Here is a 19,060-nt window from a genome sequence, read left to right on the forward strand (position 1 = left end):
TTTGTGAAATTGTGGTGTTTTCAGGAGACTAAGTTGTTTGGTATAGGTGGTAGGTAGTGTACTTCTAAGGAAAATAATAAGACATGAGTGTGCAGAGGCACTCATTAATGGCCTAGCGTTCAGTATTTATGAGTTTAAGTTTTTGTCCTAAAGGCAACATGGAATATGAATATGTTAAGCAGAGAAGTAATATTGTCCGGTTAAAATATTAGAAAGATCACTCTGATTATGGTATGAGAGAAAATTAATACCTGGTTGGGCATGGGGTGAGGCAATTTGGCCTTGAGGCAGAAACCTGTCTGGAGCCTATTGCAATAGAAATTGAAGCAGGATATTGCACGTGCCTCAACTGAAGTAGTGAGAACAAGAGGTTGGTTGGTGCATATTTTGTAGGTAAAGAAAGTGCAAAATTTGGTTTCAGACCTTGATAAGTGCTATTATCTTACTCAATTTACTAAATAGTAGTTCTGTTTTCTGAGGTTATCCCTGTCATCTTGATTGGAATTTTGATTGTTGGTTGGGCAATTTAGTGCCAAATCTTTGAACCGATCAGTTTTATGCCACTAGATAGCTTATAATAGCCATTATGTGTAGGTTTTTTCCTAGTCTGATTTCCCTAATTTTTAAGCTCATGGTGGCTGGTGTAGTACTTCACTCGTGTTCCTTTTTACATCTCTTATTGCTACGTTCCACTTAAAAAGCACTCAAGTCCATAAATCGTAATGTAAAAAAGAATTTGAAAGAGATTATCTCCATTACAAAAGGACTTGCATAAGTTTCCTAGAACATTTTTAAAAGAATACTTTATGAAAACTTTATTTTATTTGCACCCTTTCAATTTTGCCTAAAGGATAGAACTCTTTTATCTAAGAGAGCTTGAATTACATGACTAACTACTTTGGTTGTTTTATGTTTTCCTCAAATAATTCAGTATCTCTATTGGGATCATTAATTGTTTACATCACACAACCATTTACTGAAAACTTACTCTATTCAAAGGGCTATAATTATAATTCTAAGTAAGACACTATGGTGTCCTTAAGGAACATGTATAAACCATTGTATGGTATCCTTCCCAAAGGCTCTGGATTCCATATTTTGAAAGTCTGAAATTCATTGCCAATCATCTGCAAAGACTTTGCTTCTTTTTCTACTTGAAAAACAATTCCTAGTATGTTATTAAAAATTTGTTAAGAATATTTGATCTTCAGATATAGCCATGTTTCCATAGATACATCTAGATTAAATATCCATTTCGTGTCAAGAAATGAAAATGTGAGATTTTTATTAGCAAGATTAGAAAACAATTAAAAGCAGTTAGCGACTTTAAATATTTGAAATCCTCACACTCAAAATGTACTTATTTTCCAAAGTAAGACAATAGCACCACAGAACAGAAAGATGCCAGACCTAATAAACTGAGTCAGTTGCATTAGAGTGCTTAGTAAATGTCTTTTTGAAAGGTCACCTCCATTAGCTCCTCTGTTGCTGTCCCTGTGGAGTTTCTCTCTCTCCCTCTCCCTTTCTCTCTCTGTCTCTGTTTCTTTTTAAAATGGTCACTGGTGTACTATGGCTTACTTTTAACTAAATAGAGAACTTTATGAATTATTTAAAGTCTCTGTATTTAAGCAAAACAGAGCAATAGAGAATGTCTAAATAGTATAACAGCGTAAGTAAAAACTTTCTCTAAAGACATTTGAAAGAAAAGCTGGAAAACCAAAGTCACTGTCACAAGGTTTCATAAATCCCCTCAGGGTCAGTTACTTTGTGCTACATATGACTAAACTTTTTTTAAGAGTTGGAGAATCAAGGTAAGTTTTCAAACTCTTTTTAAAAAAACTATAAATGTTGCAGAAATACATATCTTTGATGATAAAGTTATAAGTAGATAGTAAACACAAGGGCTCCCCAAAGAACATATACACAGGTATAAAGGGCCAAAGTAATTTAAACTTGCTCTTTTGATAGCAACTCCTTATATTTTATATCTAAGTTTTTCTATTAATTAGCATGAAGGAAACTGCTCTACCAGCTGGGAATGTCATAAAGTCAATTTCTTACTGCCTTCGAAGTTACTGATTAATTTAATAGGGATTTCAAATTTAAATTATACAAATCTGAAATCATTATTTTGCTGTTTTTGTTGTAGAGTGGGCATTGTTAATGTATGCATTTGTTTGTGACACGGTTTTATGAATTAAACTTAATGATGGTAAATAATTTTATTACTGCTAAAAATGAAAAGCAAAAGGATACAAATATTGCCAGATAGCATTTGGTACGAATTATTTGTATATAGAAATTAGGATGAAAAAATTTAATGAAAAATAAGCATTGCAGTCCACTTTTATTATTATATATGCAAATAATTGACAGTTTTCAATCATATTCTTAGTAGAAACCCAAACATGATATAGATTGGTCTTTACAACAATCTATACAGTATCTACAGGATGGAATTTTTTTTAATATTGTTAGCCTAAGGTTCCAAAAAATAGGAAAGTGAAAATCAATGTGGAATTGTCAAGTCTGCAAAATATCTTACCTCGGGATTGTAGAGAACTAGTTCTGAAAGAAAAGTCAAAAACTTCATCCTCCAGCAATGTCCTTTCATAACGTAAGACTAAAAAAAAAAAAGATAGAAATCAAACTACTGCCATATAACGATTTAAAAATTAATCCATACTTGAGACCCCTGCACCACTGTGTTATTTTAACAAAACTTCCTTTTTTCACTTTAAAAAAACAAGATTCAGAACATTATAGTTCAGACAGGAATATATTACCATTGTAACTACTGAATATTTTCTGCTACTTAATTTTTGTCAAAAGTGTGTGTGTGTGGACTGGTTACAGTAATTTAGGAAGAGTCTCTGTGTAACAGTGAGCATGGTATTTTTCTAGACATTGTTGTTCTCAGAGGTCCCCATTAAAAAGAATAAGGATTGCTACTTCTCAAACCTTGTCAGATACTGGGCATATTACCTGCATGCACAATGGAGGCATTGAGGATACCAGTCTACCTTTGTGATAACCTTGTTTATACACTTCCAGAACATATCAGCTACTGTATGCATTATTTCTACAACACTACCAGAGCTTTGCTTGTAAGATTTTGTAAGAAATACACAAGAGGAAGGAATCATAGGCCTTGGATTCTGAAATGTCTAATGCAGTCACAGTGATGCAGTGCTCAAATGAACTATAGCAGATTTAATGAGCAATCCAGGACAGAGACACATGTACTGGACACACTAGGGAAAGAGATTACGTGTACAGGGACTAATTAGCATGAAATATGAATACATTCATATAAGTAGTCTTGATCTATGGGGCTCCTTCATTATTGGGAATGATTTTTGCATGAAGTTAATGAAGAGAAATTCAGGAGTTATGCTGTATAAAGAATTTTAAAATAGTATTTTAACTTTTTGATTCTGCAAAGTCTCAATTTCTGGGGCAAAAAATTGCATATCATAAAATAATATGAGCAAATGAATATAGACCTATTTTCTACAAAGTCTCAAATTTAACAATGTGGGGAATAGTAGCTATCTTTCATATAACCAATCAACTTAATTAACGAGCAGTTTGATTTCAATCTCTTAAATTAGAGATATGCTAGACATTGAGTACCACCTCACTATTTTAAACAAGGGGATGTGGGCATATTATATTCCAGAATCTATACTTCTAGCCAGAGAATTGAAAAGCTTGGATTCAGTTCATTGGGGGTTCTAAGACTCTTTACAAAAGAAGTCAATCTTGAGGAAGGATTTAGAAAAAGAATAGATTTAATTGGTTTTAAGTTTGTTTAAGGCTGCTGGGAAGGGGAGCCAAAGAAGTAGTAAGAGGAACAAATATTCAAAAATAGATTTTTAGCTCTCATTGGAAAAATATCCAGAATTGTAATATTCATTTGAATATTAGACATTTTATTAAATTTAAACATTTTTATTCTTAATTTTAGGTTTGAAATTTAGCATAAATACTTGGAGTTTAAAAGTATATTTGATAAGCATAAAATACTTTAAGTTTAACCTTATTTTTATTCACTCCCCTTCAAAAAAGGTTCAACATTGGATTGCTTAAATATATGGCTAGATTTTATGTAAAATGTAAAATTAATGTTAATATTTTATTTTATATCTTTAATAACATTTTTCATGTGCTTTCTGTGGACATTTTAGAAACTGCTACAGAAGTCAAAATTCTTGAAGAAAAATCAGTATTTTTGAGATATAAAATTAGAATAAAAATAGCTGAAATAGTTTGCACACTTATTTTTTAGAATATTTGCAAGAAATAGAATTTTTTATGTAGAGTCAAGGGACTGTGTGTCATGGAACAGGTATACAGCGTCTGTATGGTATTTATTGTTCAGTGTTCTCCTGCTTAGCCCTGATATAAAACTCATGCCTTTATATGAATAAAATGTGTGTAAGTGGAGCAGGGAGTTAGTAGAATTTGTGATCAAAATAGAATATGAATAAATTTAGAAATGACCATTATTCCACTTGTCCAAGCTTTGAACAAGTCAAAATGCACATGATTTTGTTCATTTCATTATTAGGGTACCTTTTGAGAGAGAGTTGATTGATCAAAGGTTAGTTATGAGTGAGGCTAATTCTGTGTGTGAATGCTCTTTACTTTTATGGGAACATGTTTAACTTTAGGGACATAAACTTTAGGGAGCTACAGTAGGTACATGACAGTCATTAAAATAGCACAGGAAACTTGCTGGGTGTTGACCATTTAAATTTTGCTAAATAATGTGGTAAATGAGTTTTTACCTAAGTCTCCTCATTTAATGTTAGCAGATTTCTTTTCCTGTGTAAGAGATAGATACTATTTTTTAATCTCAGATTTGCAGTTGAAGAAAAAGTTTAAAGAGCTAATTATTTTGCTTGCAGTTGCACAATTTTTAAGCGGTAGATCCAGAATTTAAATCCCAACACTCATACAATTGAATGTATACTTCATTTTCTTTTAGTAATGGATTATAATTAAACATTGAGCTGAACAAAAGTTTCCTTTGAACACACTTTTCTAGTTAACTGGGTAATAAGATGACCTCATTATGTTTTGTATACTTTACCATAGTACTCCTGTTAGGAAATCGCAGTGGGCTTTTTGCTGGTTAGATCTCAGACACACATACCCACCCACCTTGCTGCCTCTCCAAGCACATTTTGCTCTTGCAAATGCTTGTAATCTGGCCTATATGTCCTTTGTCATTGTAGGTGCCACAATATAGGGTCTCTTTCCTCCCAAGATTGCCTTGGGGCACGTTTTCATGTTCCCCTTTGTAGGAATGTCCATTTTATGCCATTTAGGAGGCATAAAAGAATTTTTTTTAAAAAGTCTCTTGAATTTATATCACCTAATTGCAATACCCAAGGTTCCCATTTTGTTATATATTCCTTCAATGATAGTTTCTCTATTTGTGTGTGTTTTTTTCTGTATGTGTATTCTTATTTTTTAATAGGTAGTACTGTATTGTATATGTAGTATATACTATATTTGGCTTTTTGAAACTATTACTCTATTCTTGGGACATAAACAGTAATATTCTGTAAATACATTAGTTCAATAGCCATGTAAGACTCCTTTATAAGAATATATCATGACTTATTTAATTATTTCCCTGTTGTTCAATATTTAATTTGTTTCCACTTATTTGATCTTACTATGCCACAAAAAATTGTCTTGTATATAAATCTTTTTATACATTTCTGATTGAAATTATGGGTGGAAGTATATGAGTTATTTTGAACTCTTGTTATGTATTGCTAAATTGTTTCTGAAAGGCTGTTCAAATTTAAATTCCTGCCAGCCATATATGAGTGGCAATCATTTAGAACCCTCACAAATACTGTCATGATTTTTTTAAAATATATCAAATTTATTTGTGAAAAACTGTACCTCATTGTTTTTGTTTATATTTATTTGCTTACTAATTATATTTGAACAGCTTCATTGTATCTCGAGTGTTTGTGTTTATTTGCTGATAATTCATATATTTTTACTCATTTTTGTTTTACAGGGATAGTATTTTTCTTATTTCTTTAAAGATCTTGTTATATGTTTATATTAACCCTTCATCACCTTTGTTGTAGTTTGCAGTTTTTTCCTATGGTTTCCATTTGCCTTTTAATTTTTTTTTTAAGGTGTTTAATGACGAACTTCAGGTTTTTGTTGTTGTGGTTGTGGTTGTTGTTATTTTGTGTAAAACTGGTGGAACCATTTAAACAAGAAAATCCTTTTTAGATAAAAATGTTTTACTTTAGTTACTTCGGGGATACAGAGAAGAGTATGATAATTGTGATATAGACCCAAGAGAAATTATACAAGTAGTGCTATTCATTATCCTTGGCTTCCATTCAAGTGGAGTTAGATTTGTTATTTTCATATTCCCCTTCCTGAGTCTCCATCTGTGACAGTCTCTTGGCAAGATTTCAATCTGCTTCTAACTTTTATATTTGAGGTTGGAGCCCAGCCAGCTTCTCCTGCTTTCTGGGAGGAGCTCCCTGTCATTGCACATCTACTGGCTTACAGCTCTTATAATGGTGGAGCAATGCGTGGAAGACATTCAAGTTTTCTAAGACTTAAGTGGGTCATATTCTATATCACAAAACCGAAGCATATGAAATCTGAAAGGTCTAAAAATCTCACTGTGTAGATGAGTCAAATCCAGAGACACTGCGTTTGCTCGCCTTCTCAGGAACACACACTTTCCTGAAGAACAGTGAACTTGGTTGATTCCTTGATAGCCACATTATGTTGTAGAGACTTTGTTATTAGTAATCTCATTTATGCATTTGATTTCTGTATATGGGTGTATAATATCTTCTTGATTTAATAAACCAGACATGACATGATTTTTTTTTATTGCATGGTTTATTGTATGATTCTTTATTATCAAAAACTTTGTAGAATGAGACTTGGCAAATAACTTAGTCACTTGAGTTTTTTTTTTAAGACTGTGGTAAATTGGCTGGGCGCGGTGGCTCACACCTATAATCCTAGCACTCTGGGAGGCCGAGGCAGGAGGATTGTTCGATGTCAGGAGTTCAAGACCAGCCTGAGCAAGAGCGAGACCCTGTCTCCACTATAAATAGAAAGAAATTAATTGGCCAACTAATATATATATAGAAAAAATTAGCTAGGCATGGTGGTGCATGCCTGTAGTCCCAGCTACTTGGGAGGCTGAGGCAGCAGGATTGCTTGAGTCCAGGAGTTTGAGGTTGCTGTGAGCTAGACTGACGCCACGGCACTCACTCTAGCCTGGGCAATAAAGTGAGACTCTGTCTCAAAAAAAAAATAAAGAAGATTGTGGTAAATGTAGTAGTATTCTGTCTAAAGTATTATTATGGAAAAAAAATATTAAACACATTTATATGTTAACATAATGAGATAAAAGAAACTGCTTTTCACAGTTTACATAACATATCTCATTCAATTTGGGTGCTACTTAACTTATAGTTCTCTCAGCAGTTTTGCCTAGCCATCATTTCCCAGCTTGTGATATTGTAGATGTTTTAGGTTAGAAATATGTTGGGCCCTCAGATGAAATATATTATTCCCTCCTGACCCGACAGGACTATAGCTCACAGCATCAGATTTCAGGGCTTTGAGCAAGCCTGCTCCTGGGTGGTTTATCTTTTGCAGTGATTTGAGACTTGTGCTTGCATTGAATATACTTTGAATTTCATGTATATCTCAGCTTTATTAGTCTGTATTTGGGTTGTTTTGAAGGGTTTCCTTTTAATATGTAGATTGACACGGTTTTTGTACATGTCGCTGGAGGCACTTTTGTACTGCTACATTTTATAAATCAAAATAATAATACATATTGTGCTCATTGTTTTTCTGTTCTCAGTTTTTCTTTTGATGACTATAACCTTTCATTGGAAGTGTTAGTAACATTTCTTTCCTTATTTTTCTTTTTTCTATTTTTAAAATAATAATAATAAAAAGAGGTTAGCTTTCCAGTCAGGCCTAGCATTTCCTGATTTGAAAATATACTGTTCATTTTTTTAAATAGACTTTATTTTTTAGAGCAGTGTTAGACTTACAAAAAAGGTAATCATAAAGTTCAGAGTTCCCACATAGTCTTCTCTCCCACAATTTTCCGTATCAACATCTGCATTAGTTTGTCACATTTGTTACAACTGATGAACCAATATTGATAAATTATTGTTAACGGTGAAGTCCATAGTTTATATCAAGAGTCACCCTTTGTGTTATACAGTTCTATCAGTTTTGACACATGCATAATGTCCTGTCTACTCTATACCAATAATTGACTTACCCTTTGGTGACAGTGTAGTCATCTCCTCTTTGGTTCATTCATTCATTCATTCACTCATTTCATTCATACATTTTCCAGTAGCTATTTATTGAATACTTCTTGTGGTAAGGCACTCTGATAGATGTTGCAGGCAATTGCCAACCTACCCATCTCCAGTGATGAAATGAGGTAATGTGTAAGAAAAGGCTTTAACAAGGGAAACACCTTTGCTGACAAAATGATATGATAACCAACTGATTACTGGCTTAGGATTTCTGCATGTGAAGTGTTTACCTCGGTTCAAACAGGGGTGGCAGTTTCCAACTATATTTCAGACATTTATTTGCAAAGAAGTGGGATGTGGGGTCTATTTTAACGGGTGGCTGTTCTTGGCATTTACTTGTTTATGATAGATATTTTTTCATATCTTCCCTGTTAAAAGTTGCCGGAGGCATTGGAAAAAAGCAGTATTTTCCTAGGAACTAATTATTTGTTGATTCTGGGAAAGTATAAGTTAATGGGAAATTTTTACTTCATTTAATGAATTTCCTTTTATAGACCTTCTGTAATAAATCTATTGAAGTGAGAAAAATTATAATATTTACATTTCTTTGGTGAGTCAAACATGGGTTATTTTTGTTACTGAAACAAAATGTTCCAAATAAATACATAAATACCAACAGAAATAGAGAATATATAATAAATGATAATAAGAAAGCTTAAGATGACCTAATTGTGTTAATTCATCTTTTTTTCTGGTTCTATTATTCTTTTTCTCTTTAGTTATAAGTGTATACATTGACTATCATTGGTGTATGTATCCAGGCTAGGTATTAGCAATACCTTTTTGATATTACAGATTCTTATATAATTTGCCAAGTATTACTATTGCAGAGGTTATTTGTTGTTTTTGTAGGAGTTTAATTGAGAACATATAATTTGTGGCCAGAATATCTGGGTTTAAATATTAGCTGTTATACTACCAGGAGTAGGTGTCTTAATATCTCTAAATTTCAGTTTCATTTGAGTCGTGATAACAATACCTTTCTTATCTGGATGTTAGGATGATTAAATAGAATAATGTACATGAAAAACATTGCCATTAATCACTACTTAGAATTTCATGTGACAATAATGATGATTATATTGTAATAGACCGAGTAGGAATTCTTCTTGATCTATAAATACAATTCTAATATTCTTACATGAGTTTATTGAACATGAGAGAGATTTCTTTTCATGGCTAATGGGCATGCTTTGGAAAAACTTCATATTAAATATAGAACTATAATCCTCTTTCTGTGTGAATTGGGAAGCTAGTACTTTATTTTCTCTCTCTCAGGATTCTGATTTATGTTTTCATTGAGTGAATATCAGACCATTCCTAATGTCATAAAATAAAATCCAGAAAATAGATGAGTCACTCACTGAAAATAAAATCTGATAAAAATTTCTTTGACTATATTACATTTTCAAATAAAGGATGCTTGGTCTTTGAGTTTTACTATTATAATACTAACATTTTTTATATGTATGTGGGGGGGGGTAGATGGGGGTGTGTGTGTGTGTGTGTGTGCAGTCAGATAACCTGAAATACTATTTCTGCTCATTTTTATTTTTTGAGGTCAACCTAACTTTGATAGTCCCATGAGAATCAAAGAAATGAAATAATAATTATCACTAAGCTGGAGAAACTATTGTTTATTATGTTTGCTACTTAAACCGGCATTGAGGCAAAATTTAAGTGAGTTTGTATCGAAAAACTCTGCTAAAATTTCAAACTCACTGTAGTTTGTTAAAGTATATCAAAACAAATCCATTTTAAGTAGGTGTAAAATCCATTGAAGATGCTTTTATTTTTAAACAACCTTAGAGTGCAGTTTTTAAAGAATACTGGTCTGGCAATATCTATAGATTAAGTAAGATATGTAGACATCAATTCTGATAGTTCAAATGTACTTTTTTAAACATTTGAAAATTCGATTTGTTTTACCCAGAGTAAAAGGAAAACAAAGTTGACATTGGTTTAGGGGCTTAAAAAAAAAAACGTCACAAATTTATGGCTGTAAATGTTACTGGGATTAGAAGTGTTTTTCCCTATTGGTAGTTTGTCAAATGAGTGAATGCCTTTTTATGAATGTGAACAAGCATCACCAAGTTTAGCATTTCATTTTTAGAGAACCTATGATGAGTTATTTTGCACAAAAGACTTTATCTCTCAAACTCTTTTGCTATCTTTGCTTAACAGAGAGATAGAGGATTTGATGATTCTTTGAAAAGTCCCCTTTGCTGCTTAGCCTAAGAAGTGTTTTAGTTGCCCTGTAATAAAAATGGAGCTGAGAATTGAAATGCCAAAGCAGAGGGAGTTTTATAGCTTGGGATGTTTTAAGTTTCATGGATTTATTTTGTATTTGTATTCTTGCGGGGAGGGTATAGATCCTGAGATTGTTCATTTTTCATTTTTGTCTGTTTGGAAAGTCAGTTGGCCAGAATATCAGTTTATTTTTTAATATAAAAGTAGTATTGGTTGGCCTTTTGTGCAGGATAATTTTAATGGTACATTGCAGAGATTTAGTATGAGGGAATTATAGGCATTCTTTTAATATTTATAAAGCATTTCAAGGGCCATGCATGAAGGCTGCATGTAAATATACTACCAATAAAAGAACACCATTAATACAATTGAGATATTAAAAAAAGAAAAAAAAATCTACTTACCATCTAGCAAGCAGAGACTTTCTTTTCCTAATTTGCATTTAGAAAGCTCTAAATTAAAATGCTAAAAGGAAGGCAAACAGTTTTCTGCCCATGCTGCCTGTATTGTAAATACTACTTGCTTACTTGATATAATTTTAAATAAATACTTTTGACATTAAGACATCATGCTTTCTGATCATGTAATGGTAAACTGCAGAATAATAGAAACTTGCTTGAAATGGGCATAGTTTTTACCACTGTGTAACATTAATTGCATGCTTCTATATTTTCAAATTAATTTTTGACATCTCTATATAGAAATAGACTTGTATAAAGAAAAATGAATAACCTGTTTGTCTATAAGAATGTCATTTCACTTGTGAACCATTATAACATAGCTTTTTATTTGAGCATACAACAAAGAAAATATGTAATGCTGTTTCATCTTCCAAAAATACTTTGCTATATAAGAAGAAATTGTAATTTTGCAGTGAAAGAAAAATCCACTAAACTAGTATATACGTAAATTGTTTTGCCAAGTCCTGCACATTACTAAATAGATACTCAGTGCTATATTATAAATTTCCTGATAACTTCTTTTCCTTGCTGTTTAGCACAGCTATTTCCCACCGTTTCTCTTCTTCAACTTCTTTCATGCCTCACCCCTACATCCCCAAAGCACACACCACACAGAGACACGCAAACTTGTGCACACCCCTGATGACCTAACTATTAAAAAATGATAAATGTCATAATTCATTGAAAAATCTAGAAGCACTGGATCAAGAGCCCTTTCATCTTCCACTGTGAAATCTACCAAGGTGTCCTGCATCTCTATTCATTTTATTCCCTGTTACTGTGTTCAAAAAGAGTCCCTGTACCTGTGGAAGAGCAGCCTGTCCACTTGTACCTTGGTTCCCATCCCTGAGTGATTTAGCTTCTTTCCACATGCCATATTTATTTTTAGTTCTTAACTGGTTCATTTTTAGCAGCATACTAATATGCTCTAGTATCTCTTCTCTTGATAAAAAGAACCACTTCTGACCCCATAGACCTCTGCAACTATTTCCCATCCCTCTGTTTCCCATAGAGCAAAGCCCCTTGAAAAATTTCACCATTAATCTATTAGCCATTGTCTTTACATTGTCTTCCATCTACTCCAACTAAGTTTCTATCTCTATCACTCCACGGAGTCTACTGAGGGACTCCAATGACCTTCAATGTTTACTTTTCCATTATTATTTTAACCTCTCAGCAGCATTTGATATAGTTGACCATTCCCTCTTTCTTAGAGGAAATTTTTATATTGTCTCCCATGACTTCACATTCTCCTTGATTTCCTCCTCCTTCATCAGCCCACTCATTGTCAGTTTTCTTTGCTCAGTGATTTTGAGATATGTTTTGAGGATAGAACCAGTCAGACTTGCTATTGAATTGGATGTGTGGGATAAAAGACGAATGGAAGCAAGAAAGACCATTGTTTGGACTGAGCTACTGGATAATGGTACCATTTATTGAGATGGGGAAGACTTCAATAGTGGCATGGTCAGGAATAAAGAATTCTACCTTGGCCATGTGACATTTGAGATACCTTTTATACAGAAATCATAGTAGACATGTTAGGTAAGTAATAAATAGTTAGATTTTGAGTCTGGAATTTCATGATTTGTCATAGCTAGAGATATTAATTTTAGATCACTGGCACATAGATGATATTGACATAATATATCTGGATTAAGTCACTTTGTGAAGGAGTATACATGGAGAAGAGAAGGAAGTACAGGATAGAAACCTTGATGCTTTCTATCAGTTAGAGATTGAAGAAAGGAGGAAGATCTAGCAAAGCAAATTGGGAAAAGTATGGCCAGAAAAAGTATAATAGTTAGGAGTCATAGAACCAAGATAAGAAAATGTTCTAAGAGGGGTCATGAAATTTAAACTAGATGGGGAGGTAAGTGAGGACAGGAGAAGAATGATGGATGGTGGATCAAAGGGCTGATGGCCTCATTGACACTTAAGCATTGATTCAGCAGGCTTACTTCATCGATTACACTGGAACTATAGAAAAAAGGCCATCAGATATTGTGATATATTGTGATTAAATTGAGATTGGGAAGGTTGTGTTATTTTTGATGATCAGAGTGTGACCATGGGATTGAATGGCTGAGGTTTAATTCAGGGAAAGAAAGATGAAGAATTTTAGAAACTGAGAGGCTAGATAGGTCTGATGTGGATGTTGAAGTTTCTAAAAACAACAACAGAAGTTTGAGTAGACAGAAAAACTGAATTCGTTGCCTATGTCTTTTATAAATGAGGCAGTGTGACTAAGAGATCTGAAGATAAAATGGAAAAGATGATGTAGCTGGATTATGCTAGCTAATACTTATTTCTCTCACAAGGATAGTATGAAAATTAAATATTGGCAAACCAATTACTTTATAAACCAATGACTGAATGAAAATCACTTAATGCAGCCCATTCATTGTTAGAGGCAGCCCAATGAAAATGGATCCCATCGTGTTTTAGTTCATATGGTACATTTAATGAGGGCAGTTTAAGTGGAATGACATTAATGATGGCTAGCTATGATTATAGTGAATTTTTCCAGCTTAGTCAGACTTCCATAGTACCCTTTATCTAAAAAAAGCATGTTGTAAAGAAAAAATATGTAAACTATTTAAAAATAAGCATTTCAAATATACAAGTTATAACAGTTTAGGGGATAAAATGTGCTGTTTTTTGTTTTGTTTTTTTCTCTGTTTAGTAGGAACAGTATATAAAGGATTTACTTGAAACATTTCAGATTGTTCAAGTTAAGCAAGTATATACTTTGGCAGGTAACAAAGCTCAAGAGGTATCCATGTTTTTTAGTTTTGGTTCTCTGTTACTATATGACCTCAGTTCCTTAAACTGAAAAATCAGGGGGTTATAGTAGATATTTTTAAGGGATCCTCTAACTCTGTTCTATGATTCTAAGAAAAAGAAATTTGACATTTCTGTGGAAATTGTATCTTAGCTTTTAATGTAGACAAATCATAATATTATATGCTATGTATATTTGCATCCCCTTGATATAGGATTTCAGGGTATTAGTGATGGTATGATTTAATACTTCTGGTTTTCCTTTTATTCTGTAATACCATTTAAATAGATATTTAAATAATTTGCTTTAAAGCAAGAACAGGAAAATAGCATAATATAATACACTAAAAAATACCAAAAAAATACTAGTTATATTACCTTCTTATTTGGGAACTATTTCAAACATATAGAAATTGTAAGATTAAGAATACTACAAAGAACACTTGAATATATCCTTTATGTAGATTCACCTATTGTTAACCTCCCCTTTCTCCCTCTCTCTTCCCCACCTCCTCTTCCCTCTTTTCTTGGCTTCCTTCCTCACCATCTCTATCTCCATCTTCATTTTTTCTTCAGCTTCCTTTAATCCAGAAGATTTCCATGGCAATTCTTTGTCTTTTATGATATTGTCATTTTTGAAGAATAAATATAAATCTCCTTTTAAAAAATAGAATATTCCTCATTTGGGGTATGTCTAATGTTTCCTCATGATTAGATTCAGCATATGCATTCTTAGCCACAATTCTATAATACACAGGTCATGCTATATTGAGATATCATACCTAGAAGTACACAGTATTTGCCCTTCATTGGTGATGCCAATTTTGATCAAGGTATTATATGGTTTCTTTGGTATATATTTATTCTTTTTTCCTTGCAATTGATATATAGTCTGGGAGGAGACACTTTAAGAGCATGCAAATATCTTGGTCCTCATCAAAATATTCCCCTAGATTACCTAACATTTATCATAATGGTTATAAAATGATGAGTTGCCAGTGACAATACATGCTCTCTATATAAAAATAGGCACTCATTATTCTGTGTAAGCAAGACCTCTCCCTTTTCATCTATCTATCTGCTTATCGATTCATTTCTTATCACTTTGGACTTATAACTTCCTATTTTTCAATGGTTTATAATTTATTACTATAGTGTATTAATTTGGTGCTCAATTTTTTCTAGATTTAGCCAGTGAGAACCTCCTCAAGCTGTCCTTGTGAGAAACCCCCATTTTTCGTTTTAGTGCTACCTTACTTTGTGACATAAAAAGACATTTTACATTTTGTAGCTACCTTCCCACAACCTTGGAATCAGCAATTTCTAAGGAACCTGGTTCTTTTAAGTTGGAAGATTGTTGAAAAAACTACTAGCTAGATGCTAGATGTATGTTGTTACCTGAATACAAGAAAAGGCAAGTTACTTTGAAATTAACAGAGTATAAAATATTGAAAATGTAGTTAGGGTATGACTTTTTAGCCAGATCATGAGATTCTACTTTGACATATGTCTCATTGGTGGTATCCAGACGTTACATAATTTCAAACCCATGTCCAGCAGCCTAATTGTAATTAATAAGCTCGACTTTCAAAAAATAATAATTAATGTGTAAGATGAACAAGTACCCAATAAAAAAAAAGAAGTACCAAATACTTGCCCTAACATAAGGAAAATACCACTGATTTATCTAATAGCCATATATTAATACTCTAGTTGACTTGTGTCAGTGACTCACTTAATAAAATAAGAAATTTACCTGGGTACAGTGACTCACTCGTATAATCCCAGCCTTTTGGGAGGTCGAGGCAGGAGGATCATTTGAGGCTAGGCATTTGAGACCAGCCTGGGCCAACATAGCAAGACCACATCCATATAAAAAATTTAAAAATTAGCCTGGCGTGGTGGCCTGTACCTGAAGTCAAGAGGCTGAGAAGGTAGGAATGCTTGAGCCCAGGAGTTTGAGGTTACTGTGAGCTATGATTATGCTACTGTATGCCAGCTTGGGTAATGGAGTGAGACCCTATCTCAAATAAATGAATACATAAAAATTAAAAATATTAAAACATCAAACAGAATTAGGCTGGGATTTTAGTTAGAAAACAGAATGTGTTCCCACCTCAGAAAGTAACAGTTAAACAATAGCTCTAATAATCCACTATGGAGATAGATATAGATGGATAAAACTCTTCTTGAATTATTTATATTTTCAACTTTAAAAATCTCTCAGATTATGGGGTTTCATAGGGTTTATGAGCCATAGTTCTTTGATGTTTTAAAATATATATATTATAGTTAGAAAATGATATATGATGAAACAAATTCCCACATACTTAATGAATGGAATAATTCAATCCAAAATTCAACTCAAGACTCTTACATTCAGTGTTCTACTTTATTTTGTGAAATAACTTGTATATTTTAATTCCTTTCCTCCTCCTAAGCATCTCAATTTTTTCTCTTCACTCTTACATTGTTTGCCCACTGATCTGAGGCAGAGCCATAGCAACAGAAATGTAGTTCACTTACTTAGATATTTTCTATTATGCTTGAGATATTAATTGAGCACTTACTATACACAAAGCACTCTGCAGGGAGCTCTGTTACTTTAAAAGTTGTTTGAATTACTGGTGTTTCCAACGAAGCTAGTGGTAGAGTCCATGCCTTCCTCACTAAACTGTATCAGACCAGCTTGTCAGATGTGTTATTATAGTTTCAATGTTAATAGTAAGAGCATTTCCTTTCCAGAGGAGGGAAAAAAACCAAAAAACCGTTAGGTTACTAAGGCATAAGGTCAGAAGTTGAAGTTTATAACAGATGGCATTTGATGTTTTTCTTCTATTTATTATCAGTGCCTTATCTAGTAGAGAAAACAGATATACTTTTTAATCTCTTTTCTCTCAAAATATATTATTCCTATATTCACATAGTTTAAATCATTAAGTTTTATTTAAAACATATCTTGGAAATGACAGTGTTACCTTTTCCCCCTTTATTATGACAGCGATGATCAAATACTTGCTTTCTGAAACATTTTCTTGACATGTCTGAACTGAGTAGTTTTTTAAACCAGTGCTTCTTTTTGATTCATCTTTTCCTTTTATTGCCTTTTGCTTTATGAATAATCATGTATTCTCACTTGGTTCATTAAGCAGTAGTGGCATAATTATGAGAGTATATTAAAAGAATTTCTTTTAGATTGACCCAATCTATATAAGATGTCAACAATTTACAAATAATTGAACCATGTTTTTTGTTATTTTCCTCCCAGAAAGGAAATACACTTACTGCTAACATTGAAACTGAAGTCATCTTTGGAATTTATTCAAATGTGTCAGTTTTGTGAAACCATACAAAGATGTTCGCTTAGCTTAAGGGAACAGAAGAACTTTGTTATGCTCTTTGAGTGTTACATTAAACTAGATCATTGCCTGAGGATCCTATTTAATATGTCCATCTGATTTATGATTTTTTGTATTCTTTTTTCCTTTGATTTGTCTTATCTTTGGAAAAGTTAGCATTTATTTCTATTTTACTTTTCTGCACTGTCTCAATGGATATCTGTACATTCATTACTTTTAGTAATATTACTTGTTGAATTTAAAGTAAATTATTTGGAATATTGTTTTGCATTTTCAATCATATGGAGTGAATGAGGTAACATTATTTCTAGGTTTCCAGAATGATTTTGTTAAAAGTATCAATTTCTATAAATTCCTGAGATACTATATAGTAGTTAGCTTTTTCTTATGTAATATCTAGAACAATATGAATATAAATATATATTAGTCTCATTTTTATTCTTGATTTAAAGAGACTTTAAATTTCTACAGCAAATCACATTTCTTCCTTTCTGGCTATCTATTATATAATTAAGGTGATATCATAGACTGATTAGAATATTTAAGTCATTAAGATTTTAATTCTTAATTATACAATCTCTCTTGCCAGGGCTGTTAACTTTTATAATACAGAGAGGATAGAAATTCAGCACAGACATTTATTTATTTTCTTTTATGAACAAGGCTGTATAATTTGCATTTTTTTCCAGGTGGTATTGGGAATATGTGAATAGATCACACAGCTGCTTGCTTGGTGGGTTTGGGGGGTATGTTTAGCAGATGCTTTCAGAATCTGAAATTTGAAATATTCTCAAATATATCTAGAGACACAGATATGTATTTTCTGGTTTAATTTTTCAGGCATTGTCTATTTCTTTGGTGTCTTGGTGGTATATAACTCTTGCTTTGTTTTCTGTTTTTTATATTGTTCTTTCGCTTCAATCCATTGTAATGGCTTAGAGAATATATTCACCGCAAGTTTCAAATTATATGGCTATTCCTATTAAATAGCTGAATATATTTTTAAAGATAATTGTAGGATTTCTATAATTAGCTGGATAGTTTACCTGTAAGAAGGAAAATGAAAACTGCAGCATGCTTCATTTCCACACTCATTTCTGTGTTAGAATCACATATCTGGGCTAAAGAAGTACCACTTTCTCTATTTAATCTGAGATAAGACAGCCTGTGAAGAACTTGGGCTAACCTGAATTTTTTTCAGTATCATTTTTCTCATTAGCTACTTTGGTTAAAAATAAAAACTGACAAACAGGAATTTTGGATGCTCATGATTCAGTTTATAGGCCTTCAATATAGTAGTTACTGAATATAAGTGCTTGTTAAAAGCAACTTATTTGTTAATTCAAAGAATATTTATTGAGCCCCTACTATATGAAAGCTAATTTGGTAGCTATTTTGAGGTCTGTAAAGATGACTAAGTTAGACTTGGATCCTTATATCTAGGAGCTTAATGTTCGAGAATAAGACATGTCAGGTGGGCGTGGTGGCTCATGCCTATAATCCTAGCACTTTGAGAGGCTGAAGTGGGAGGATCACTTGAGGCCAGGGGTTCAAGACCAGAATAGGCAATGGCAAGACCTTGTCTCTACAAAAAATAAAAAAAAGCTGAGTGTGGAAGTACCTTTAGTCCCAGCTTCTTAGGAGGCTGAGGCAGAAGGATCTCTTGAGCCCAGGAGTTTGAGGCTGCAGTGAGCTATGGTGACACCACTGCATTCTAGCCTGGCAACAGAAAAAGATCTTGTCTCAAAAAAAAAAAAAAAAAAAAAAATCTGCCAATAAGTGGACCTGCTCAATACAAACCCAAATTTTTCAAGGCTCAACTGTATTATCTTTTTATAACTTTAAGAAA

General features: G+C 32.7%; 1 protein-coding gene and 1 pseudogene across 3 annotated transcripts in view; both read left to right on the forward strand.

Moving 5' to 3' along the window:
- The window catches only part of DIAPH2 (diaphanous related formin 2), an 824,298-nt gene that overhangs the window by 300,838 nt on the left and 504,400 nt on the right, over window positions 1–19,060 (forward strand). The gene's annotated exons all lie outside the window — the stretch shown is intronic.
- On the forward strand, window positions 11,720–18,957 carry LOC142865929 (uncharacterized; annotated as a pseudogene).

This window comes from Microcebus murinus, chromosome X, assembly GCF_040939455.1.
Source record: "Microcebus murinus isolate Inina chromosome X, M.murinus_Inina_mat1.0, whole genome shotgun sequence".
In the NCBI taxonomy this organism is placed as follows: domain Eukaryota; kingdom Metazoa; phylum Chordata; class Mammalia; order Primates; family Cheirogaleidae; genus Microcebus; species Microcebus murinus.